Consider the following 21,697-nt stretch of genomic DNA (forward strand, 5'->3'; position numbering starts at 1 on the left):
GACCAAAAACAGTTCGTCTCATTCGATAAAACTCTTTGACGCGCACGCAGTGCCGATAATTTCCGCCCCCTCCGACAAACCCCCTTAAAGGGAGAGTGACCAAAAAAACAGTTCTTCTCATTCGATAAAACTCTTTGACGCGCGCGCAGTGCCGTCAATTACCGCCCCCTCCGACCAACCCCCTTAAAGGGAGAGTGACAAAAAAACAGTTGGTCTCATTCGATAGAACTCTTTGACGCGCACGCAGTGCCGTTAATTTCAACCCCCTCCGACCAACCCCCTTAAAGGGAGAGTGACAAAAAAAACAGTTGGTCTCATTCGATAAAACTCTTTGACGCGCACGCAGTGCCGTTAATTTCCGCCCCCTCCGACCAACCCCCTTAAAGGGAGAGTGACCAAAAAAAACCAGTTCTTCTCATTCGATAAAACTCTTTAACGCGCGCGCAGTGCCGTCAATTTCAACCCCCTCCGACCAACCCCCTTAAAGGGAGAGTGACAAAAAAACAGTTGGTCTCATTCGATAAAACTCTTTGACGCGCACGCAGTGCCGTTAATTTCCGCCCCCTCCGACCAACCCCCTTAAAGGGAGAGTGACCAAAAAAACAGTTGGTCTCATTCGATAGAACTCTTTGACGCGCACGCATTGCCGTTAATTTCCGCCCCCTTCGAACAACCGACTTATAGGGAGAGAGACCATAAAGAACAGTTGGTCTCATTCGATAGAACTTTTTGACGCGAAAGCAGTGCCGTTAATTTCCGCCCCCTCTAACCAACCCCCTTTAAGGGAGAGTGACCATAAAGAACAGTTGGTCTCATTCGATAGAACTCTTTGACGCGCATGCAGTGCCGTTAATTTCCGCCCCCTCCGACAAACCCCCTTTAAGGGAGAGTTACCATAAAGAACAGTTTGTCTCATTCGATAGAACTCTTTGACGTGCACGCAGTGCCGTTACATTCCGCCCCCTCCAACCAACCCCCTTAAAGGGAGAGTGACCAGAAAAAAACAGTTGGTCTCATTCGATAGAACTCTTTGACGCGCACGCAGTGCCGTTAATTTCCGCCCCCTCCGACCAACCCCCTTAAAGGGAGAGTGACAAAAAAAACAGTTGGTCTCATTCGATAGAACTCTTTGACGCGCACGCAGTGCCGTTAATTTTTGCCCCCTTCGACTAACCCCCTTAAAGTGAGAGTGACCAAAAAACAGTTGGTCTCATTCGATAGAACTCTTTGACGCGCACGCAGTGCCGTTAATTTTTGCCCCCTTCGACTAACCCCCTTAAAGGGAGAGTTACCAAAAAACAGTTGGTCTCTTTCGATAGAACTCTTTGACGCGCATGCAGTGCCGTTAATTTCCGCCCCCTCCGACAAACCCCCTTAAAGGGAGAGTGACCATAAAGAACAGTTGGTCTCATTCGATAGAACTCTTTGACGCGCACGCAGTGCCGTTACATTCCGCACCCTCCGACCAACCCCCTTAAACGGAGAGTGACCAGAAAAAAACAGTTGGTCTCATTCGATAGAACTCTTTGACGCGCACGCAGGGCCGTTAATTTCCGCCCCCTCCGACCAACCCACGTAAAGTGAGAGTGACAAAAAAACAGTTGGTCTCATTCGATAGAACTCTTTGACGCGCACGCAGTGCCGTTAATTTTTGCCCCCTTCGACTAACCCCCTTAAAGTGAGAGTGACCAAAAAACAGTTGGTCTCATTCGATAGAACTCTTTGACGCGCACGCAGTGCCGTTAATTTTTGCCCCCTTCGACTAACCCCCTTAAAGGGAGAGTGACCAAAAAACAGTTGGTCTCATTCGATAGAACTCTTTGACGCGCACGCAGTGCCGTTAATTTCCACCCCTCCTACCAACCCCCTTAAAGGGAGAGTGACCAAAAAAAACAGTTAGTCTCATTTGATAGAACTCTTTGACGCGCACGCAGTGCCGTTAATTTCCGCGCCCTCCGACCAACCCCCTTAAAGGGAGAGTGACCAAAAAACAGTTGGTCTCATTCGATAGAACTCTTTGACGCGCACGGATTGCCGTTAATTTCCGCCCCCTTCGAACAACCGACTTATAGGGAGAGAGACCATAAAGAACAGTTGGTCTCATTCGATAGAACGTTTTGACGCGCACGCAGTGCCGTTAATTTCCCCCCCGCTAACCAACCCCCTTTAAGGTAGAGTGACCATAAAGAACAGTTGGTCTCATTCGATAGAACCCTTTGACGCGCATGCAGTGCCGTTAATTTTCGCCCCCTCCGACAAACCCCCTTAAAGGGAGAGTGACCATAAAGAACAGTTGGTCTCATTCGATAGAACTCTTTGACGCACACGCAGTGCCGTTACATTCCGCCCCCTCCGACCATCCCCCTTAAAGGGAGAGTGACCAGAAAAAAACAGTTGGTCTCATTCGATAGAACTCTTTGACGCGCACGCAGTGCCGTTAATTTTCGCCCCCTCCGACCAACCCCCTTAAAGGAAGAGTGACCAAAAAAAACAGTTGGTCTCATTCGATAAAACTCTTTGACGCGCACGCAGTGCCGTTAATTTCCGCCCCCTCCGACCAACCCCCTTAAAGGGAGAGTGACTAAAAAAACAGTTGGTCTCATTCGATAGAACTCTTTGACGCGCACGGATTGCCGTTAATTTCCGCCCCCTTCGAACAACCAACTTATAGGGAGAGAGACCATAAAGAACAGTTGGTCTCATTCGATAGAACTTTTTGACGCGCACGCAGTGCCGTTAATTTCCGCCCCCTCTAACCAACCCCCTTTAAGGGAGAGTGACCATAAAGAACAGTTGGTCTCATTCGATAGAACTCTTTGACGCGCACGCAGTGCCGTTAATTTCCGCCCCCTCCGACTAACCCCCTTAAAGGGAGAGTGACCATAAAGAACAGTTGGTCTCATTCGATAGAACTCTTTGACGCGCACGCAGTGCCGTTAATTTCGCCCCCTCCAACCAACCCCCTTAAAGGGAGAGTGACCAAAAAACAGTTGGTTTCATTCGATAGAACTCTTTGACGCGCACGCAGTGCTGTTAATTTTTGCCCCCTTAGACTAACCCCCTTAAAGGGAGAGTGACCATAAAGAACAGTTGGTCTCATTCGATAGAACTCTTTGACGCGCACGCAGTGCCGTTAATTTTTGCCCCCTTCGAACAACCCCCTTAAAGGGAGAGTGACCAAAAAAAAACAGTTGGTCTCATTCGATAGAACTCTTTGACGCGCACGCATTGCCGTTAATTTACGCCCCCTTCGAACAACCCCCTTATAGGGAGAGTGACTATAAAGAACAGTTGGTCTCATTCGATAGAACTTTTTGACGCGCACGCAGTGCCGTTAATTTCCGCCACTCCAACCAACCCCCTTTAAGGGAGAGTGACCATAAAGAACAGTTGGTCTCATTCGATAGAACTCTTTGACGCGCACGCAGTGCCGTTAATTTCGCCCCCTCCAACCAACCCCCTTAAAGGGAGAGTGACCAAAAAACAGTTGGTTTCATTCGATAGAACTCTTTGACGCGCACGCAGTGCCGTTAATTTTTGCCCCCTTAGACTAACCCCCTTAAAGGGAGAGTGACCATAAAGAACAGTTGGTCTCATTCGATAGAACTCTTTGACGCGCACGCAGTGCCGTTAATTTTTGCCCCCTTCGAACAACCCCCTTAAAGGGAGAGTGACCAAAAAAACAGTTGGTCTCATTCGATAGAACTCTTTGACGCGCACGCATTGCCGTTAATTTACGCCCCCTTCGAACAACCCCCTTATAGGGAGAGTGACTATAAAGAACAGTTGGTCTCATTCGATAGAACTTTTTGACGCGCACGCAGTGCCGTTAATTTCGCCCCCTCCAACCAACCCCCTTAAAGGGAGAGTGACCAAAAAACAGTTGGTTTCATTCGATAGAACTCTTTGACGCGCACGCAGTGCCGTTAATTTTTGCCCCCTTAGACTAACCCCCTTAAAGGGAGAGTGACCATAAAGAACAGTTGGTCTCATTCGATAGAACTCTTTGACGGGCACGCAGTGCCGTTAATTTCCGCCCCCTCCGACTAACCCCCTTAAAGGGAGAGTGACCATAAAGAACAGTTGGTCTCATTCGATAGAACTCTTTGACGCGCACGCAGTGCCGTTAATTTCCGCCCCCTCCGACCAACCCCTTTAAAGGGAGAGTGACCAAAAAAAACAGTTGGTCTCATTCGATAGAACTCTTTGACGCGTACGCATTGCCGTTAATTTCCGCCCCCTTCGAACAACCGACTTATAGGGAGAGTGACCATAAAGAACAGTTGGTCTCATTCGATAGAACTCTTTGACGCGCACGCAGTGCCGTTAATTTCCGCCCCCTCCGACCAACCCCCTTAAAGGGAGAGTGACATAAAAAAACAGTTGGTCTCATTCGATAAAACTCTTTGACGCGCACGCAGTGCCGTTAATTTCCGCCCCCTCCGGCCAACCACCTTAAAGGGAGAGTGACCAAAAAAACAGTTGGTCTCATTCGAAAGAACTCTTTGACGCGCACGCAGTGCCGTTAATTTTTGCCCCCTTCGAACAACCCCCTTAAAGAGAGAGTGGCCAAAAAACAGTTGGTCTCATTCGATAGAACTCTTTGACGCGCAAGCAGTGCCGTTAATTTTTGCCCCCTTCGACTAACCCCCTTAAAGGGAGAGTGACCAAAAAACAGTTGGTCTCATTCGATAGAACTCTTTGACGCGCACGCAGTGCCGTTATGTTCCGCCCCCTCCGACAAACCTCCTTAAAGGGAGAGTGACCAAAAAAAACAGTTGATCTCATTCGATAGAACTCTGACACGCACGCAGTGCCGTTAATTTTTGCCCCCTTCGAATAACCCCCTTAAAGGGAGAGTGACCAAAAAACAGTTGGTCTCATTCGATAGAACTCTTTGACGCGCACGCAGTGCCGTTAATTTTTGCCCCCTTCGACTAACCCCCTTAAAGGGAGAGTGACCAAAAAAACAGTTGGTCTCATTCGATAGAACTCTTTGACGCGCACGCATTGCCGTTAATTTCCGCCCCCTTCGAACAACCCCCTTATAGGGAGAGTGACCATAAAGAACAGTTGGTCTCATTCGATAGAACTTTTTGACGCGCACGCAGTGCCGTTAATTTCCGCCCCCTCCAACCAACCCCCTTTAAGGGAGAGTGACCATACAGAACAGTTGGTCTCATTCGATAGAACTCTTTGACGCGCACGCAGTGCCGTTAATTTCCGCCCCCTCCGACTAACCCCCTTAAAGGGAGAGTGACCATAAAGAACAGTTGGTCTCATTCGAAAGAACTCTTTGACGCGCACGCAGTGCCGTTACTTTTTGCCCCCTTCGACTAACCCCCTTAAAGGGAGAGTGACCAAAAAACAGTTGGTCTCATTCGATAGAACTCTTTGACGCGCACGCAGTGCCGTTAATTTTCGCCCCCTCCGACCAACCCCCTTAAAGGAAGAGTGACCAAAAAAACAGTTGGTCTCATTCGATAAAACTCTTTGACGCGCACGCAGTGCCGTTAATTTCCGCCCCCTCCGACCAACCCCCTTAAAGGGAGAGTGACTAAAAAAACAGTTGGTCTCATTCGATAGAACTCTTTGACGCGCACGGATTGCCGTTAATTTCCGCCCCCTTCGAACAACCAACTTATAGGGAGAGAGACCATAAAGAACAGTTGGTCTCATTCGATAGAACTTTTTGACGCGCACGCAGTGCCGTTAATTTCCGCCCCCTCTAACCAACCCCCTTTAAGGGAGAGTGACCATAAAGAACAGTTGGTCTCATTCGATAGAACTCTTTGACGCGCACGCAGTGCCGTTAATTTCCGCCCCCTCCGACTAACCCCCTTAAAGGGAGAGTGACCATAAAGAACAGTTGGTCTCATTCGATAGAACTCTTTGACGCGCACGCAGTGCCGTTAATTTCGCCCCCTCCAACCAACCCCCTTAAAGGGAGAGTGACCAAAAAACAGTTGGTTTCATTCGATAGAACTCTTTGACGCGCACGCAGTGCTGTTAATTTTTGCCCCCTTAGACTAACCCCCTTAAAGGGAGAGTGACCATAAAGAACAGTTGGTCTCATTCGATAGAACTGTTTGACGCGCACGCAGTGCCGTTAATTTTTGCCCCCTTCGAACAACCCCCTTAAAGGGAGAGTGACCAAAAAAAAACAGTTGGTCTCATTCGATAGAACTCTTTGACGCGCACGCATTGCCGTTAATTTACGCCCCCTTCGAACAACCCCCTTATAGGGAGAGTGACTATAAAGAACAGTTGGTCTCATTCGATAGAACTTTTTGACGCGCACGCAGTGCCGTTAATTTCCGCCACTCCAACCAACCCCCTTTAAGGGAGAGTGACCATAAAGAACAGTTGGTCTCATTCGATAGAACTCTTTGACGCGCACGCAGTGCCGTTAATTTCGCCCCCTCCAACCAACCCCCTTAAAGGAAGAGTGACCAAAAAACAGTTGGTTTCATTCGATAGAACTCTTTGACGCGCACGCAGTGCCGTTAATTTTTGCCCCCTTAGACTAACCCCCTTAAAGGGAGAGTGACCATAAAGAACAGTTGGTCTCATTCGATAGAACTCTTTGACGCGCACGCAGTGCCGTTAATTTTTGCCCCCTTCGAACAACCCCCTTAAAGGGAGAGTGACCAAAAAAAACAGTTGGTCTCATTCGATAGAACTCTTTGACGCGCACGCATTGCCGTTAATTTACGCCCCCTTCGAACAACCCCCTTATAGGGAGAGTGACTATAAAGAACAGTTGGTCTCATTCGATAGAACTTTTTGACGCGCACGCAGTGCCGTTAATTTCCGCCCCCTCCGACTAACCCCCTTAAAGGGAGAGTGACCATAAAGAACAGTTGGTCTCATTCGATAGAACTCTTTGACGCGCACGCAGTGCCGTTAATTTCGCCCCCTCCAACCAACCCCCTTAAAGGGAGAGTGACCAAAAAACAGTTGGTTTCATTCGATAGAACTCTTTGACGCGCACGCAGTGCCGTTAATTTTTGCCCCCTTAGACTAACCCCCTTAAAGGGAGAGTGACTATAAAGAACAGTTGGTCTCATTCGATAGAACTCTTTGACGGGCACGCAGTGCCGTTAATTTCCGCCCCCTCCGACTAACCCCCTTAAAGGGAGAGTGACCATAAAGAACAGTTGGTCTCATTCGATAGAACTCTTTGACGCGCACGCAGTGCCGTTAATTTCCGCCCCCTCCGACCAACCCCTTTAAAGGGAGTGTGACCAAAAAAAACAGTTGGTCTCATTCGATAGAACTCTTTGACGCGTACGCATTGCCGTTAATTTCCGCCCCCTTCGAACATCCGACTTATAGGGAGAGTGACCATAAAGAACAGTTGGTCTCATTCGATAGAACTCTTTGACGCGCACGCAGTGCCGTTAATTTCCGCCCCCTCCGACCAACCCCCTTAAAGGGAGAGTGACATAAAAAAACAGTTGGTCTCATTCGATAAAACTCTTTGACGCGCACGCAGTGCCGTTAATTTCCGCCCCCTCCGGCCAACCACCTTAAAGGGAGAGTGACCAAAAAAACAGTTGGTCTCATTCGAAAGAACTCTTTGACGCGCACGCAGTGCCGTTAATTTTTGCCCCCTTCGAACAACCCCCTAAAAGAGAGAGTGGCCAAAAAACAGTTGGTCTCATTCGATAGAACTCTTTGACGCGCAAGCAGTGCCGTTAATTTTTGCCCCCTTCGACTAACCCCCTTAAAGGGAGAGTGACCAAAAAACAGTTGGTCTCATTCGATAGAACTCTTTGACGCGCACGCAGTGCCGTTATGTTCCGCCCCCTCCGACAAACCTCCTTAAAGGGAGAGTGACCAAAAAAAACAGTTGATCTCATTCGATAGAACTCTGACACGCACGCAGTGCCGTTAATTTTTGCCCCCTTCGAATAACCCCCTTAAAGGGAGAGTGACCAAAAAACAGTTGGTCTCATTCGATAGAACTCTTTGACGCGCACGCAGTGCCGTTAATTTTTGCCCCCTTCGACTAACCCCCTTAAAGGGAGAGTGACCAAAAAAACAGTTGGTCTCATTCGATAGAACTCTTTGACGCGCACGCATTGCCGTTAATTTCCGCCCCCTTCGAACAACCCCCTTATAGGGAGAGTGACCATAAAGAACAGTTGGTCTCATTCGATAGAACTTTTTGACGCGCACGCAGTGCCGTTAATTTCCGCCCCCTCCAACCAACCCCCTTTAAGGGAGAGTGACCATACAGAACAGTTGGTCTCATTCGATAGAACTCTTTGACGCGCACGCAGTGCCGTTAATTTCCGCCCCCTCCGACTAACCCCCTTAAAGGGAGAGTGACCATAAAGAACAGTTGGTCTCATTCGAAAGAACTCTTTGACGCGCACGCAGTGCCGTTACTTTTTGCCCCCTTCGACTAACCCCCTTAAAGGGAGAGTGACCAAAAAACAGTTGGTCTCATTCGATAGAACTCTTTGACGCGCACGCAGTGCCGTTAATTTTTGCCCCCTTCGAACAACCCCCTTAAAGGGAGAGTGACCAATAAAACAGTTGGTCTCATTCGTTTGAACTTTTTGACGCGCACGCAGTGCCATTAATTTCCGCCCCCTCCAACCAACCCCCTTTAAGGGAGAGTGACCATAAAGAACAGTTGGTCTCATTCGATAGAACTCTTTGACGCGCTCGCAGTGCCGTTAATTTCCGCCCCCTCCGACTAACCCCCTTAAAGGGAGAGTGACCATAAAGAACAGTTGGTCTCATTCGATAGAACTCTTTGACGCGCACGCAGTGCCGTTAATTTCGCCCCCTCCAACCAACCCCCTTAAAAGGAGAGTGACCAAAAAACAGTTGGTTTCATTCGATAGAACTCTTTGACGCGCACGCAGTGCCGTTAATTTTTGCCCCCTTCGACTAACCCCCTTAAAGGGAGAGTGACCATAAAGAACAGTTGGTCTCATTCGATAGAACTCTTTGACGGGCACGCAGTGCCGTTAATTTCCGCCCCCTCCGACTAACCCCCTTAAAGGGAGAGTGACCATAAAGAACAGTTGTTCTCATTCGATAGAACTCTTTGACGCGCACGCAGTGCCGTTAATTTCCGCCCCCTCCGACCAACCCCTTTAAAGGGAGAGTGACAAAAAAAAACAGTTGGTCTCATTCGATAGAACTCTTTGACGCGCACGCATTGCCGTTAATTTCCGCCCCCTTCGAACAACCGACTTATAGGGAGAGTGACCATAAAGAACAGTTGGTCTTATTCGATAGAACTCTTTGACGCGCACGCAGTGCCGTTAATTTCCGCCCCCTCCGACAAACCCCCTTAAAGGGAGAGTGACCATAAAGAACAGTTGGTCTCATTCGATAGAACTCTTTGACGCGCACGCAGTGCCGTTACATTCCGCCCCCTCCGACCAACCCCCTTAAAGGGAGAGTGACCAGAAAAAAACAGTTGGTCTCATTCGATAGAACTCTTTGACGCGCACGCAGTGCCGTTAATTTTCGCCCCCTCCGACCAACCCCCTTAAAGGAAGAGTTACCAAAAAACAGTTGGTCTCATTCGAAAGAACTCTTTGACGCGCACGCAGTGCCGTTAATTTTTGCCCCCTTCGAACAACCCCCTTAAAGAGAGAGTGGCCAAAAAACAGTTGGTCTCATTCGATATAACTCTTTGACGCGCAAGCAGTGCCGTTAATTTTTGCCCCCTTCGACTAACCCCCTTAAAGGGAGAGTGACCAAAAAACAGTTGGTCTCATTCGATAGAACTCTTTGACGCGCACGCAGTGCCGTTAATTTCCGCCCCCTCCGACAAACCTCCTTAAAGGGAGAGTGACCAAAAAAAACAGTTGATCTCATTCGATAGAACTCTGACACGCACGCAGTGCCGTTAATTTTTGCCCCCTTCGAATAACCCCCTTAAAGGGAGAGTGACCAAAAAACAGTTGGTCTCATTCGATAGAACTCTTTGACGCGCACGCAGTGCCGTTAATTTTTGCCCCCTTCGACTAACCCCCTTAAAGGGAGAGTGACCAAAAAAACAGTTGGTCTCATTCGATAGAACTCTTTGACGCGCACGCATTGCCGTTAATTTCCGCCCCCTTCGAACAACCCCCTTATAGGGAGAGTGACCATAAAGAACAGTTGGTCTCATTCGATAGAACTTTTTGACGCGCACGCAGTGCCGTTAATTTCCGCCCCCTCCAACCAACCCCCTTTAAGGGAGAGTGACCATACAGAACAGTTGGTCTCATTCGATAGAACTCTTTGACGCGCACGCAGTGCCGTTAATTTCCGCCCCCTCCGACTAACCCCCTTAAAGGGAGAGTGACCATAAAGAACAGTTGGTCTCATTCGAAAGAACTCTTTGACGCGCACGCAGTGCCGTTACTTTTTGCCCCCTTCGACTAACCCCCTTAAAGGGAGAGTGACCAAAAAACAGTTGGTCTCATTCGATAGAACTCTTTGACGCGCACGCAGTGCCGTTAATTTTTGCCCCCTTCGAACAACCCCCTTAAAGGGAGAGTGACCAATAAAACAGTTGGTCTCATTCGATAGAACTCTTTGACGCGCACGCATTGCCGTTAATTTACGCCCCCTTCGAACAACCCCCATATAGGGAGAGTGACTATAAAGAACAGTTGGTCTCATTCGTTTGAACTTTTTGACGCGCACGCAGTGCCGTTAATTTCCGCCCCCTCCAACCAACCCCCTTTAAGGGAGAGTGACCATAAAGAACAGTTGGTCTCATTCGATAGAACTCTTTGACGCGCTCGCAGTGCCGTTAATTTCCGCCCCCTCCGACTAACCCCCTTAAAGGGAGAGTGACCATAAAGAACAGTTGGTCTCATTCGATAGAACTCTTTGACGCGCACGCAGTGCCGTTAATTTCGCCCCCTCCAACCAACCCCCTTAAAGGGAGAGTGACCAAAAAACAGTTGGTTTCATTCGATAGAACTCTTTGACGCGCACGCAGTGCCGTTAATTTTTGCCCCCTTCGACTAACCCCCTTAAAGGGAGAGTGACCATAAAGAACAGTTGGTCTCATTCGATAGAACTCTTTGACGGGCACGCAGTGCCGTTAATTTCCGCCCCCTCCGACTAACCCCCTTAAAGGGAGAGTGACCATAAAGAACAGTTGGTCTCATTCGATAGAACTCTTTGACGCGCACGCAGTGCCGTTAATTTCCGCCCCCTCCGACCAACCCCTTTAAAGGGAGAGTGACAAAAAAAACAGTTGGTCTCATTCGATAGAACTCTTTGACGCGCACGCATTGCCGTTAATTTCCGCCCCCTTCGAACAACCGACTTATAGGGAGAGTGACCATAAAGAACAGTTGGTCTTATTCGATAGAACTCTTTGACGCGCACGCAGTGCCGTTAATTTCCGCCCCCTCCGACAAACCCCCTTAAAGGGAGAGTGACCATAAAGAACAGTTGGTCTCATTCGATAGAACTCTTTGACGCGCACGCAGTGCCGTTACATTCCGCCCCCTCCGACCAACCCCCTTAAAGGGAGAGTGACCAGAAAAAAACAGTTGGTCTCATTCGATAGAACTCTTTGACGCGCACGCAGTGCCGTTAATTTTCGCCCCCTCCGACCAACCCCCTTAAAGGAAGAGTGACCAAAAAAAACAGTTGGTCTCATTCGATAAAACTCTTTGACGCGCACGCAGTGCCGTTAATTTCCGCCCCCTCCGACCAACCCCCTTAAAGGGAGAGTGACATAAAAAAACAGTTGGTCTCATTCGATAGAACTCTTTGACGCGCACGCAGTGCCGTTAATTTCCGCCCCCTCCGGCCAACCACCTTAAAGGGAGAGTGACCAAAAAACAGTTGGTCTCATTCGATAGAACTCTTTGACGCGCAATCAGTGCCGTTAATTTTTGCCCCCTTCGACTAACCCCCTTAAAGGGAGAGTGACCAAAAAACAGTTGGTCTCATTCGATAGAACTCTTTGACGCGCACGCAGTGCCGTTAATATCCGCCCCCTCCGACAAACCTCCTTAAAGGGAGAGTGACCAAAAAAAACAGTTGATCTCATTCGATAGAACTCTGACGCGCACGCAGTGCCGTTAATTTTTGCCCCCTTCGAACAACCCCCTTAAAGGGAGAGTGACCAAAAAACAGTTGGTCTTATTCGATAGAACTCTTTGACGCGCACGCAGTGCCGTTAATTTTTGCCCCCTTCGACTAACCCCCTTAAAGGGAGAGTGACCATAAAGAACAGTTGGTCTCATTCGATAGAACTCTTTGACGCGCACGCAGTGCCGTAATTTCCGCCCCCTCCGACCAACCCCCTTAAAGGGAGAGTGACCAAAAAAAACAGTTGGTCTCATTCGATAAAACTCTTTGACGCGCACGCAGTGCCGTAATTTCCGCCCCCTCCGACCAACCCCCTTAAAGGGAGAGTGACCAAAAAAAACAGTTGGTCTCATTCGATAGAACTCTTTGACGCGCACGCATTGCCGTTAATTTCCGCCCCCTTCGAACAACCCCCTTATAGGGAGAGTGACCATAAAGAACAGTTGGTCTCATTCGATAGAACTTTTTGACGCGCACGCAGTGCCGTTAATTTCCTCCCCCTCCAACCAACCCCCTTTAAGGGAGAGTGACCATAAAGAACAGTTGGTCTCATTCGATAGAACTCTTTGACGCGCACGCAGTGCCGTTAATTTCCGCCGCCTCCGACTAACCCCCTTAAAGGGAGAGTGACCATAAAGAACAGTTGGTCTCATTCGATAGAACTCTTTGACGCGCACGCAGTGCCGTTAATTTCGCCCCCTCCAACCAACACCCTTAAAGGGAGAGTGACCATAAAGAACAGTCGGTCTCATTCGATAGAACTCTTTGAAGCGCACGCAGTGCCGTTAATTTTTTCCTCTCCGACCAACGCCCTTAAAGGGAGAGTGATCGAAAAGTTAATAAATTCATGGGTATTTTTTTTTTGAGTTTGCGAATTTACATTACTTTTGGTGCCTAAACTACCCAAATAATTGATATAAATTTCCTAATATAAATCCATTTTAATCCCAGTTTAAGAATTTCTTAATATCATATTTCCACTAATTTTAATATTTTAAAAGAATTCTGTTCTTCGTGTTTTTCTTACCTATTTCACCTTTAATACTTCCGTCTATCTAACGATAGGTAATCACATGGCCTCAACAGCTTTTGTATTGGTTAATTTGGTTTGCCCACTCGGGTATCCTGAGGGTTTAGCGGTGGCCAATCTTTAACCAAGGATGGAAAATTATATATCAAACGATAGGAAATCACACAACAGCTTTTGTATTGCTTTGCCCACCCACGTATCCCGATGGTGGGTGGCGCCCAAGTTTTAATCCTTCAAATTAGGATGGAATTTTATATATCAAACGATAAGAAATCACGTAGCCTCAACAGCTTTTGTATTAGTTATCCTACCCGTGTCTACTAAGGGTGTATGGGTTTGCCCTCTCGAATACACTGATGTGGAACTAATATTACGGCCTGGGGCGACTTGTTTGTCACACGCCGACCTCGCTCACAGGAAAAAAAGTGGAAATAGTCAAGGTCAACATTTTCACTCTTTTCGATTTTCGGGACTCTTAAAAGAAGGCGGGAAATTTAAAATTTTTCTAGGGAAATTTGAATTAAATATTTAAAATGGGATTCTTTTCACTTTTTTATTTATTTATAAAGCCATTACTTGTTTATAATTGATATTTTGCGTGTATGTTAACAAATATTTCAAAAAACCCATCAACATTAAAAAGTGATAATTTCAATTTATTTGTTTGATAACTTTAATTTATTTGGTTGATAACTTCAATTTTTTTCGTTGATAACTTCAATTTATTTGGTTGATATTTCAAATTTATTTATTTATTTACACCAGTAGCTTCGCAGAATTTCCATTTCGAGTTACTAATAGGTAATTTGTTTTGCCCAAAAAAACGGGTAAGTACAGTTTATAGAAAACATATGATCCAAAAACACTCGCATAGAGTTAGACATTTTTAATAGCAATAACATGCATTTTCCGTTGAATAACCCACCGAATGCTTGTCAAGGTTGTTTGACGTCAACACTTGTAACTTTTCATTGTGCATATAGTAGAAAATTAGGTTGTGTCCAGGAAACTGTTGGGGATAGAAAACCAAATCGAATCTTTAAATCATAGCGGATTAAAATTGCGACAATATCCTTCGGGAGACCGTTATAAACAAGTAGGCGCAGGCAGTGGCGTCGCTAGGCTGTTTCAGGCGGCGCTTGAGCCACCTGTAAACATTCTGAAGCGCCACCTAAAATTTCCGAAAAGCGCCTCCTAAAATTCAGAATTTTTACAATTTACTTGGCGAAATGTTTCTTCGAACTTAAAAATGGGCATCAAAAATTTAATTTTTCCTAGGCGGCTTCAATGTTTAAACTTTACAAACCTTTTTGTGAGCCCCCCCCCATATCACTCAATGGGATGGCCCTGACCAGTGCTTACGGCTTAAGCGCCACCAGTTTGGAAATCCTGGTAACTACACTGGGCCCAGGCCGTAATATTAGTTCAACATCGGCGAATATGGGTGGGCAAACTTCCTATCGTTTGATATATAAATTGTCATTCTAAGTTAAAGCGTGGATGCCGCCCACCCTCAGGATACGCGGGTGGGCAAACCAATATAAAAGCTGTTGAGAACATGTGATTACCTATTGTTAGATATATAAAATACCATCCTAAGTTGAAGGATTAAAACTTTGGCGCCACCCACCCTCAGGGTACGCGGGTGGGCTAAGCAATACAAAAGCTGTTGAGACCATGTGACTTCCTATCGTTCGATATATAAATTGCCATCCTAAGTTAAAGAGTGGATGCCGCCCACCCTCAGGATACCCGGTTGGGCAAACTATTACAAAAGCTGTTGAGGCCATGTGATTTCCTATCGTTAGATAGACGGAAAGTATCAAAGGTGAAATAGGTAAGCAAAACACGACGAACATAATTCTTTTAAATTATTAAAATTAGTGGAAATATGATTTAAAGAAATTCTTACTCTGGGATTCAAATGTGTTTATTTTATGTAATTGATATCAAACAATTGTGTAGTTTAGGCACCAAAAGTCATGTAAATTCATAAATTCATAAAAAAATACCCAGGAATTTATTTTGCGGAAAATAGGAAATCAGTTGAAGACGCGTCAGTGCGATGATTTCATCGCCATTTTTAGGGCGTATTACAAGTTTCGTGTCGAAAGATATCGTACCATTCGGTGACTCTCCCTTTAAAGGGGTTGGTCGGAGGGTGTGGAAATTAACGGCACTGCGTGCACGTCAAAGTGTTCTATCGAATGAGACCAATTTGTTTTGTTTCGGTCACTCTCCCTTTAAGGGGGTTGGTTGGAGGGGGCGGAAATTAACGGCATGCGTGAGGGGGCGGAAAATCTCTGGATCATCTATACAAACTATAAAAGTGTTCAAGGCTTAAAGTTCAAGCATGACATAATAAATTAAATTATTTTTGTCGCTCCATCTACCGTGTAGTCGCTTTCCACGACGCCGACGCCAAACAAACAAACAAACGACACTTAACGACAGGGCCGGCAGGTGGTGTTCGGTTCGTGTGGGTAGTTGGCCGGTAGGGGTGAGAGCCTCTCAAGAAAATATATAAAGAGGAAATTGAGGAATGCCATTGAAAACCTACCGTTAAGTTTCCACGATTAGTATCATCTAGTTTAAAACAATTCTGTCTTCGCGAGTCCGACGTTACAATATATTGATTAACACGTTAAACAGCCTATGATATTAACTATTTTTCAAACCACTTTTGAATAACACATCCAAAATGAATTTTAAGGCTATTTTAAGACAATTGTTTAAGTGATTAGACGTTAGTAAAGAGTCTAATTGTAGTATTTCTTCTCGTTATTATATTAAATGATTTATAGCTATAGAAATATTTAGGATTTTACCTTTGAAAAAAGGGTCCGCAAACGACATTACATTGGCGGAGCATTAATTAAAATTATCCAAGCGATAGCTATGACCCAACGGGGGCGCATTCAGAACTTACGCTGGGGAAAATTCGCGTAAAGCTTTTCTTCCGCGCCAGTGACGTCATTGGGTTCCAGTAACTCGAGCAGACGGGCGAGAAAGATGGCTTATATTTATTTTAGAGCTGAGTGTCTTTAGAGATTTTATAGACCCATAATATCAATGGGTTATTTCAAAATTACATATTTTTAAACTTTAATTAATAAAATATGAGATATATATTTTTTAAACAATATAATATAGATAACTTTTATCTATTAATTAATTTTCTTAGGTGATGTAGTTTATGTAAAATATAAACATGAATCTTGGCACAATATAGTTTTAATGTCAAGTTTTATTGATACTTAGAAAAAGTAACAAACATTTCAAAAGTCAGATCTTTGAGATCATTATTAGAAAAATATAACATTTTAAAGTGGGTAAAATACCCACTTGGAATTTACCGTGTGGGTAGTGCTACCCACTATACCCAGAGAGGGGTGTTACCATCCGGTGACTGAGAATTTCATTCTCAATCACCGGAAGGACACAAAGCTGTAGCTTGGCTCCAGCCGTTCACCCGCGCCTCTCCCGTTCCTCCCGCCGTTCCCCCGCACCTCTCCCGTTCCTCCCTTAATCACCAGAATTTCTAATCACCAGATTCTCGTTCACCCGCTCCCCCGTTCCTCCCTTAATCACCAGAATTTCTAATCACCAGATTCTCGTTCACCCGCTCCTTTCCCCCATTGCGTTCCTCCCTTAATCACCAGAATTTCTAATCACCAGATTCTCCCGTTCACCGGTTGCTTTCCCCCAACCCCATTCACTGGATACTTTATCTCTCGTTCACCAGCTCCTTTTCCCCATTGCTATCCCCATTCACTGGATACTTTATCTCTCTCTCTCTCTCGTTCACCCGCTCCTTTCCCTGATTGCGTTCCTCCCTTAATCACCAGAATTTCTAATCACTAGATTCTCTCTCCCGTTCACCAGCTGCTTTCCCCATCCCCATTCTCCAAAATTAGTTTTGCTCGCGCAGATATCTGGAGATTAGATTTTTACCCGTTTGCTTATCGCTTCCGAACTCCTTAATTTCTAATCTCTAGGTAATAAAAACAAGTTATTTACATTTAATTTTTTATTTTAGAACTTTGTTTTACATGTTAGTAGGTACTATCAGATATTCCATTAGATGGTTATCTTGTACATTACACAATTAAAACAAATTAAAGTAGTTAAGTTTACAGGCATTTAAATGGGGTGAAACGATCTCCTGCAACTTCATTTAATTTAAAGTTCTAACTCACGTATTTGTAGTGTTTAGCAGCAGTATCGTCTTCTTCTTCTTCTTCAGGTACAGGTGAGATGCATTTGTCAGAGACCGTAGTTACTTTTGGCGTCGGGGGAATGTCCCATTCTAGCGAAAGGTACTTTTTTTCCGATGGTGAATTATCCCTCGACGGACAGTGTGGAAAGCATCTGGCGTGTTCAAGTTCTGGTACGTCTCCTGATTCCCAGTGTTCTAAGATTCCATGGCATTTGTAACATCGTAATTCATCGCCCTGCTGAATATAGTAGAATCCAGCCTTCGCTAGTTGCTCCTTAGTGACGTGCGGATTTTTCCAGTGACGAAACGTTTCAAGTCGATACACTTCAATGTCCATAGCTGATCTAGACCAAATACGTTCTATAGTTTCAAATGATACATTCTCTAAGCCTACATTTACCCCTAAGTCTACTAAACCTAATTTTATCAATATGGTTAAATTTCTACGCTAAAATTCTCAATATAAACGCTTTTTTCAATATGCAAATTGTTTTAAATATGTCTAAAAATATAGTCTATTACAAAGAAAAAATAGTTACTTACTTTACGGGTAGAAATCCTTTGTCGAGCTGTAGAAAAGACTGAGCGATCCGTCAGCAGGTCTTTACTCGTCAATGCGCCGTAGAGAAATGACGCGTGGAAGATTAATTTATTCCTATCTTGTTGAGAATAATTCATCACGTGATCTAAACTTCAAATAACCCTCAAATTCTATTGGCTGTCTCTCTCTGACAGTTTAAACTGCCTCTAATGATTGACGGCATATATTAACCCACTTGAGTATTTGGAAAAAACCCTTTGCTACTCGACGGAGAGTTTTGGAAATACCACGTTGACAATTTTCAAAGTAAATTGGCATTAAAATGAAATGAAAGGTGTACAATACCCAGAAATTAATTTAGTTGATACCCCTGAAATGATTATAATCGACTCCCCTTAATTGATTGATATAACTGATAACGAGCTCCCAGAAGTACCCATAGTAACTTTACCCGATTCTCCAGAAATGGAAATAATAGATTTAACTGATACCCAAGACCCTACCCTTTCCTTAACTACAGTAACTGATTCGCAATTGGAACGTTTAAAAGAAATGACAATGCTACGAGATTATCTTAGAGAATATCAAATCTGTTCGCACCCTATCGTTAATTTACCAGGTTACTGCTCATTGGTTGGCGCTAAAAAATCGTCACGTGTTAAATTAGGCAAATTAGAATAGCTGAAAATACATTGCGCTTACTTCTGATACAACTTTGATAAAAATTAATCCTGTTTCGGGGTTCCCACTAGAGGAAATCTTAGAGACTATTAACTCGGTAGAATACACTATTTTAGCAATTGCCGATATATACTGAAATGATTATTGTTGGATAGGAAATAAAAGAATCGTGCTACGTGTCTCTCCTCGAGGGGGTCCAGGAACTAAAAGAACGCTGGGTCGTATATCTAGAGATTAAATAACACTTGAGATAATCGAAACTTCAAGTCCTAAAAGTTATTTTAATCTCGGTACGGGTAAAGGGATATTTGGAATTACTATGTAATAAACCTTGTTGAGGGGGTAGTAAAATTTAGGCATAATTTCAACTTTACGCGTCAAGAGTGTCGCTAAATAGGGTTAAATCATTGTTTTTTTCTAGTTAGAGAAACTTTAAGTTGTACACCGTTAATCAAAAAAATATCACAAAAAATGTTTCCGTAAAGTTCAATTTCTTTTGATTCAGCTGGCGTTTGTTATCAGATCCATGCTGCCCTGTGTATCTTTGTACAGGCCAGATGTCGCTAGATCCTTCAACGAATAAATATTTCACTATATTCGGATCAAAATAAATTTATTTATTTTATTTTTATACAGATTTTTTTTTTGCCTTAATTTCAATTTTGGGAGTCGGTACCCGTTTCACCGAAGATTAAGATGCTTCGTTTTATTCAGCGTTGGGTAAATCGCCGTGTAAAAAAACATCTAGCATTGCATTAACTTTTTCATCCTCCTCGTCCGAGACCGCTACAATACGTCTCTCGATCTATAAAGTAAAGAAATCAAAATAATAAGCTAAACGATAATCCATACCTTCTATTCACTAGTTCAATTTATCACTGTCTCATATATCCACTATCGTACATACATACATACACTAACTTACTAACGCTTTAGTCTCCGCAAGTTTTTATGTTGTATAATCAAAGTTTTGAATCGAATAATAATAATAATAATAATAATTAGATCAAAACAAATTTCAAGCTTACGTTAATGTATTCCCTTGAGTGAGGGCCCAATCTTTGAAAAATCTTCTCAATGACGACATGGGTAGCTAGATGGACGTCGATGTAACCTTTGTCCTCTTGCAGGTTCAATTCACGTAAATACCAGTTTTTATATTTTCTTAACATTATTTCTAACGTTCTAAACGAAAATTGTTTTTCAGTTGGCATATCCGGCTTAAAAGAAAACCTAAGAACTGCTTTAGTTACACGCATATCCACGTTATTTTCCATAGCTAATATTTAACCCTTAAACTTGCTCGTAATTACGAAGAATGTAAAAATGTAGAATGCTCGCTCCTATATTTATGCCAAATCAGAAATCACTTGAAATAATAACTTCATTTGGTACTTAAAAACGGGGAGAGGTGGGAGGAGGGGTTTGGTAATTTATAAATTTTTTAATCAAATGTACCATAGCAAAAGTATATAAATAATACAAGAAGTGCACTAATTAATATTTTCGCTCGCCAGGTAATTTCGTTTCATTTCCGTTTGATTTCCGTTTCGCACGGACGCAGATAACATGGTAACGCGACTACAGCGAACCGATAAAGCTAATTAATAAAATATTGTCAACCATTTGATATTAGAAATGTTAAAATAAAACTTTTACAGATAAATCTAATTTATAAAATATTGCCAATTGAGGGTTTGCAAGTTAGTTTGATTATAGGTTTTGAGTGTTAGAAAAACTTGCGTTTCGCTACATTACACGGTGCGTTTAAGAGGTTAGAGGGAGAGCAAAGACTATTTATACGCTTCGCTTCGCTTAGATACGCATATGCTTTGTTGACCTCTACAAGAGTTACAGACCTAGATCAATCAACATTTTCTGTAGACTTTCGGTTTAAAGTTCGGTTAAAGGCTGAAAATAAGATAGAAGACTTAATCAATATGTTTGGTGAAATATATTTTTCTCTGGAAGTTTGTGTAAATATGACTCAATTTTCATGATGACTATCAATTAGTTTCAACTTCCACATTAACAACCAAGGCTTCAACTTCTTTATAGATATTACTTAGAAATAACGCTAAATACAGGGTTAAATTCAATACAAAATAAAAGACCATGACAATAAAAAATAACCTTTAAAATATAAATCGCGAAGAAAATGAAGTAACGCGACTTTTAAAATTGGTATAAAATGTTTAAACCCTCTGAAAACGTGAAAATTCATATAGGACAAAACCCAAATACATGTTTACTGAGCTTAGCACTCTACTTTTTCAATCCTCTATTCTCAATGGTGACCTCAATTTTTACCATCGTCTGCTTCGTAAACTTTATGGATGCATTGGGAGGGCTCAAATTAAGCTAAGGGGGTACACTTCTTGTTTAATTTATATACTTCTAACCATATTAAAGTATCAATTTTAATAAAAGGAATTCAACTTAAGTGTTGTTTTGCTATCTGAAATTCGAAAACAAAGAAGGTAGTACAGGGGTACTTAAGTTGATTTTAATATTTTTTTTAGAAATAACTTAAGTATACAGCGAAATAATCATTAGTGGTATCTAATTTTTTTAAGTGCCCACATACTTCTCATCTCGTATAAAAGAGGGTCATTTTTGTACTATAAAACCATTCTATTCCTGAAATCCGCTACAGGAAAATTTGCAAAGGGATAAAAAACAAACATATATATATATATATATATTTATATATATAGCTTTAATCAAATAAATAAATAAATATATTCCTTATGGATTATAAGTTCGCGAAAGGTGTGTATTATATTTAATTTCTTACATTTCGTTTCATTATTTAATGATTTTTTTTATTTTTTAAAAAAGTATGTCTTACTCTGAAGTCACACTCTGGTTTTGGAGTTACAGCTTCAATTTTTGATGGTGCCCCAGCCGTGTACTTAACAAACGGTGTCAATAGTATCGTTGTCTCAATTCAATCTTGGGATTGTCTTACTGAAAAATGGTCCTATGTCATTGACGCTCTGGGGTCACAAACAGGAATACGAATTACTCTACCAACGCCTACTATTGAGCAGTATTCGGATTGCTGTTACAACCATTACTTTCGCGTAAAGTCGACAGGCGGAGAGTTTAATTGGATTCTGCAACCATTTAGTCAAAAGTATTTGCTAGA

The sequence above is a fragment of the Leiobunum rupestre genome, chromosome 2 (genome assembly GCF_980474605.1).
Source record: "Leiobunum rupestre chromosome 2, qqLeiRupe1.1.hap1, whole genome shotgun sequence".
Lineage (NCBI taxonomy): Eukaryota > Metazoa > Arthropoda > Arachnida > Opiliones > Sclerosomatidae > Leiobunum > Leiobunum rupestre.